General features: G+C 35.0%; 1 pseudogene; it reads left to right on the forward strand.

Annotated features, from left to right (window-relative positions):
* The first annotated feature begins 1,257 nt into the window (after positions 1 to 1,257).
* On the forward strand, positions 1,258 to 2,246 carry LOC138348081 (protein TIC 214-like; annotated as a pseudogene).
* The last annotated feature ends 3,699 nt before the right edge of the window (positions 2,247 to 5,945 follow it).

Genomic DNA, 5,945 nt, shown 5'->3' on the forward strand with positions numbered 1-5,945 from the left:
CGAGGACATAGTTATATTTAGTTTCCTTTTTCAAAATACATTGTAATAGACTTTGGTTTTCCATTTTATTGATGTATGGGATGTGAACCTATGATTTTCATATGTTTAAGATGTCTATGAAGAGACTTAGTCTTTCTTATGTTTCTATAGAAGAGTTTGATTATTGTTGTGAAAAGCTTTAGTTCCGCGCTACTTTTCATATATATATATAGATATATATCCCAAAAGGGAAGTACCTTTCCCTCTGGGGGTAGGAAAATCATGATCGGGATAGCGAACCAAAAGCTATGGAACTTGGGTGTGGGTCTTTTGTCGAAATGGAATGGCTTTTTATCTTTTTATTTATCGTGAATGGGGGAATCAATACACATAGTATGCCCAATTGGCGTATTTGTTTTTACACCCCGTAACTCTTCCTCAGCCAGGCTTGGGAAGAATAGAAGAACAAGTATTAGTAGCATAATAAAAAAGCCTTCCTCGTCATTAATATCTTTGCTCGCGGCAATTATGACTTCTCGGGAGAATCGATGACTGCATAAAAGATGCAGTGCTAGTACATCTAAGACTTCTAAATTGGCTAGTTGTAAATAGCCCCAGGGCTATGGAACAAAGGATTATCCCGGACCTAGACCGAGGTATTGATGGTGATTTTCTAATCTCGCAGAACAGAATGTGATACGGTGAGATAGAATGCAATAGAAACAAAGACAGGGAACGGGTTACTTACTCTTAACTGGCAAAGCGAGCCCCTTTATTCTTATTCAGAATTAAAGAATTCAGAATCAATCAAATCTCCCATAGTAGGATTCAAACCTACGACCAATCGGTTAACAACCAACCTCTCTACTACTGAGCTACTGAGGAACAACAGGAGATTCAATCTCATAGATTTCAATTCTCGTTCCAAACCCATGACCAATATGAGCTCGAAGCTTCCTTCGTAACTCTCATAACTACTTTGTAGTGGCTCCCTTACATGCCTCATTTCAGAGGGAACCTCAAAGTGGATCTATTTCATTATATTCCATCCATATCCCAATTCCATTCATTTAATATCCCTTTGGTGTCATTGACATAACAGATTTTGTTTCTATTCTATCTCTTTCTATTCTATTCTATCTCTTTCTATTTCTTTTCTATATATGGAAAGATCAAAAATCATCATATAATAATCCAGAAACTGCAACAGAAAAGAAATAAAGGAGGTTTGTGATGATTTTTCAATCTTTTCTACTAGGTAATACAGTATCCTTATGCATGAAGATAATCAATTCCATCGTTGTGGTCGGACTCTATTATGGATTTCTGACCACATTCTCTATTGGGCCCTCCTATCTCTTCCTTCTCCGAGCTCTGGTTATGGAAGAAGAAACCGAGAAAAAGGTATCGGCAACTACTGGTTTTATTATGTGACAACTCATTATGTTCATATCGATCTATTATGCGCCTCTGCATCTAGCATTGGGTAGACCTCATACAATAAAAGCCCTAGCTCTACCATATCTTTTGTTTCATTTCTTCTGGAACAATCAAAAACACTTTTTTGATTATGGATCTACTACCAGAAATTCAATGCGTAATCTCAACATTCAATGTTTATTCCTGAATAATCTCATTTTTCAATTATTCAACCATTTCATTTTACCAAGTTCAATGTTAGCCAGATTAGTCCATATTTATCTCTTTCGATGCAACAACAAGATCTTATTTGTAAAAAGTGGTTTTGTTGGTTGGTTAATTGGTCACATTTTATTCGTGAAATGGCTTGGATTGGTATTAGTCTTGATACGGCAAAATCATTCTATTAGATTTAATAAGTACATTCGACCTAATAAGTACCTTGTATTAGAATTGAGAAATTCTATGGCTCAGATCTTTAGTATTCTCTTATTTATTACCTATGTCTACTATTTAGGCAGAATACCCTCACCCATTCTTACTATGAAATTGAAAGAAGCCTCAAAAACAGAAGAAAGGGTTGAAAGTCAGAAACAAAGAGATGTAGAAATAGAAACTGCTTCCGAAATGAAGGGGACTAAACAGGAACAAGAGGGATCCACTGAAGAAGATCCTTATCCTTCTCCTTCCCTTTTTCGGAAGAAGGGTGGGATCTGGACAAAATCGATGAAACGGAAGAAATCCAAGTGAATGGAAAGGACAAAATAAAGGATAAATTCCACTCTCACCTTACAGAGACAGGCTATAACAATATTAATACTAGTAATAGTCCAATTTATGATTGTTAGGATTCTTATCTGAATAATAATAACACTGGGAATATAGAAAATTGTAAATTGCAACTGCTTGATAAAAAAATGAAAATCAAGAACAAGACCTCTTCTGGTTTCAAAAACCTCTTGTGAGTCTTCTTTTCGATTATAATCGATGGAATCGACCATTTCGTTACATAAAGAATAATCGATTTGAGAAGGACGTGAAAATAGAAATGTCACAATATTTTTTTGACACATGTAAAAATGATAGATAACAAAAAATATCTTTTACATACCCGCCAAGTTTATAAATTTTTGGAAAAGATAAAAAGAAAGATACCCCTATTGTCACTCCAAAAAACGCTCCCTAATGAACTGGACACTCAGCGGGTTTCTACCAACAAAGAAAAAAGTAATAATATAATTAAGGAATTTTTAAAACGACTTGAAATTCTAGACAAGGAATCTCTTTCTCTGGATATACTCGAAACAAGGACTAGATTTTGTAATGATGATACTAAAATAGAATACGCGCCTAAAATGTATGATCCTTTGTTAAATAGAATACTCGAGGAACAATAAAAATGTTGGTTTCATCTTCAATCATAAACAATACTTTGCTAGAAAATTAGGAAAAGAGAGTTAGACTAAATAGGATTCATACTATCTTTCTTCCGAATACTGATTACCAAAAATTTGAACAAAAAGTGTATACGATTGATAAAAAACCATTATCAACATAAATTGACGAGTTCTTAACTATTATCAATGAATTAGGTAACGAAGCAAAATCGAGTTTAAATTTGAAGGGTCTTTCGTTATTTTCAGACCAAGAACAGAGAAAAGCGAATTCAGAAAAAATAACGAAATTTGTCAAATTTGTATTCAATGCAATTGATCCTAATCAGACAAAATTGGGAGAAAAATCGATCGGAATAAAAGAAATCTATAAAAAAGTACCTCGCTGGTCCCATAAATTAATCACCGAATTTAACCAACAAATGGGTGAATTTAAAGATCGTGCATCAATAGATCAACAACTTCGTTCAAGAAAAGCCAAACGTTTAGTTATTTTTACTGACAAAAAGGCGGATAAGGACACTGAGGAGGAAGTGGCTTTAATAAGCTATTCGCAACAATCAGATTTTCGGCGAGGTATAATTATAGGCTCTACGCGGTCTTAAAGGCGCAAAACATTTATTTCGAAACTATTTCAAGCAAATGTATATTCCCCCCTTTTTGTCGACAGAATAACCCCTTACGTCTTTTTTCTTTTGATATCTATGAACTAATTAAACCAATTTTTTGAAATTGGACAGATAAAGAGGGAGAATTCAACATTCTAGAGTCGGTATAGCTATCCGACTAAACTCCAACATAATGATTGTGATATAGCTATCCCTTTTAGGTACTTGAATATTGCCTAATTGTTCGGGTCCATTTATGGTTATTTCTTTTGTGAACATAGTAGCTAAATAATCCTAATGTGTTACATAAGGCAAATATTGTATATTTGTTCGGTTTTCCGCAATTTTCTCCATCCCTTTATGTTAATAACCCAATATTGGTTCGCTGTCGACAACATCTTCACCATCTAGAGTAACGATGAGTCAAAGAACACCATGCATTGATGGGTGTTGAGGCCCCATATTGACTATCATGAGGTCTTTTATTGTAGTTGGTGGGGTCATATGTTTTTTAACGATTCATTCTTCCATGAATTGCTGAAAGTGAAAAGAAGTTCATCAAAATTTAATCGAAACATATAAGTGAAAATGAAATAACTCTTCATATTAATAATATATATATATATATATATATATATATGATGAATTATGTCTAACCGCTAGTATAAGACCTCCGAGAGGTCAAGTACGTGATATGGTGACTCAAGGGTGCCAAAACTTCTTAGGTGTACTTTGGGTCGTTACAAACATTGTATTAGTGCGTAAGGTTATGAAGTAGTTTATCGAATTCAACATCTCATAAAATCCACCTCTAGTAGAGTCTTCTTCATTGGTGTTATTTTAACACATCTATGAGAGGGAGGTTGTAGGATGATTGAAGTTTCCCTTTCATCCTTACTCTTGTATGGTGCCATAGAGTTGAGGTTATTAGTGTTTCTTCTTAATATATTCTCTTGTTTTATCGGATATGAATACAAGAAGGACACCCTCAAGAAAAGTTGATGAGGAAGTAGTAAATGAGGGAGTTTCTCCCTAAGGTGGAGAAGTTCAAAAATATGATCAAGATCATCAAAGTGAACAAATCCATATAGTTGGTCAAGGGAATGAGGTTTAGGTGGTTCCCTTGGACATGACTAATGGTGAGAATAAATAAGATCTCCATACCCTAGCACAAGCCATGACGACTCAAGTGAATAGATATACTTGGCCTAGGATGAATGCTCTTAAGAGTACCATAACCTCTAGATTGAGGGACTTTGTGAGGATGAATCCTCCTATCTTTCTTGGTTCTAAGGTGGTAGAGAATCCCCAATAGTTTGTTAATGGTGTGTAAAAGGTTTTGAGTTGTATGCAGGTGACTTCTAGAGAAAAGGCAGAGTTAACTTCATACCAATTGAAGGAAGTTTCTCGATTGTGGTACACACTACGGAAATATAATAGGTTGGTTGAGTCAGTACCTATTGAATGGGAAGAGTTTAATGAAGTCTTCTTAGGAAAGTAATTTCCTTTTGAGAATAGGGAGGTGAACGTTGAAGATTTAATAAACCTTAGTCAAGGTAATATGAGTTTGGAAGAGTATTCTTTGAAGTTTACCCTATTGTCTAAGTATGCTACATCCTTGGTGGCTAACACTAGATATGAGATGAGTAGGTTTGTGATTGGTGTTTTCAGCCTTGTGAAAGAAGAGTGTTGTAAGGACATGCTCCATAATGACATGAACCTATCTACACTTATTGTGTATGAAAAATCCATTGAAGAGTCCAATCTTAGTAGGATTTCAATAAATTTGAAGAAAGGTAGGTCCAATGATCAAAACCAACCTAGCTCTAAGAAGAGAGCTCCAAACCAAGGTGGGTCTAGTGCTCCTAAGGTCATGTATGAGAGAGGTGTTGGTTCTCAAGGTGTTAAGCCTTCTTGCTCCACTTATGTGAGAAAACACTTTGGGATTTTCCAACCTTGATGTAATGGGTGCTTTCGTTTTTAAAAAAATGATCAAAAGGTGAGAGATTATCCTACTATTGAGTCTAGAGAATGAGAGGCCAAAGTAAGCTCCTCCTAATGCCTTGAATATTGGACACCAAAATGAATAACTTCTATTTTCGCCAAATAAAGCACATCTAGAAGAGGATACCTGTGAGTTATAGTTTTCTCTCTTAAGTTGTGATAGGTTCCTTCTAAGTGGGGGAGTATGGTGAGAAGTTGGGTTGTGAATTGTCGTATCTTTTCTTCTATTCAAGCTAGAGAGGGAGGATTTTATAGTAGCATGTTGCATGTGTTTACGATTGTATTCATTGATCTCCTTGCATGGTGCATCTTCCATGAGGTTATCTTTATGTGGTAAAATTAGTTTATATGATTTTGTCTCTAATATTGTCATGCCTTTATAATGAATTGCTTAAATGTTTCATAAGTCAACTAGAGAGCATGTTTTATAGTAAGGTACTTGAAAATGTTGTGTAATGGTGCTTTCATGAGAAGTTGGCATTTTTGCATAGAAATTATCTAGATGAGCATGATAATATGTGGGGAAGGAAATTCCTCCTAT

Source organism: Solanum lycopersicum, chromosome 4, assembly GCF_036512215.1.
Source record: "Solanum lycopersicum chromosome 4, SLM_r2.1".
In the NCBI taxonomy this organism is placed as follows: Eukaryota; Viridiplantae; Streptophyta; class Magnoliopsida; order Solanales; family Solanaceae; genus Solanum; species Solanum lycopersicum.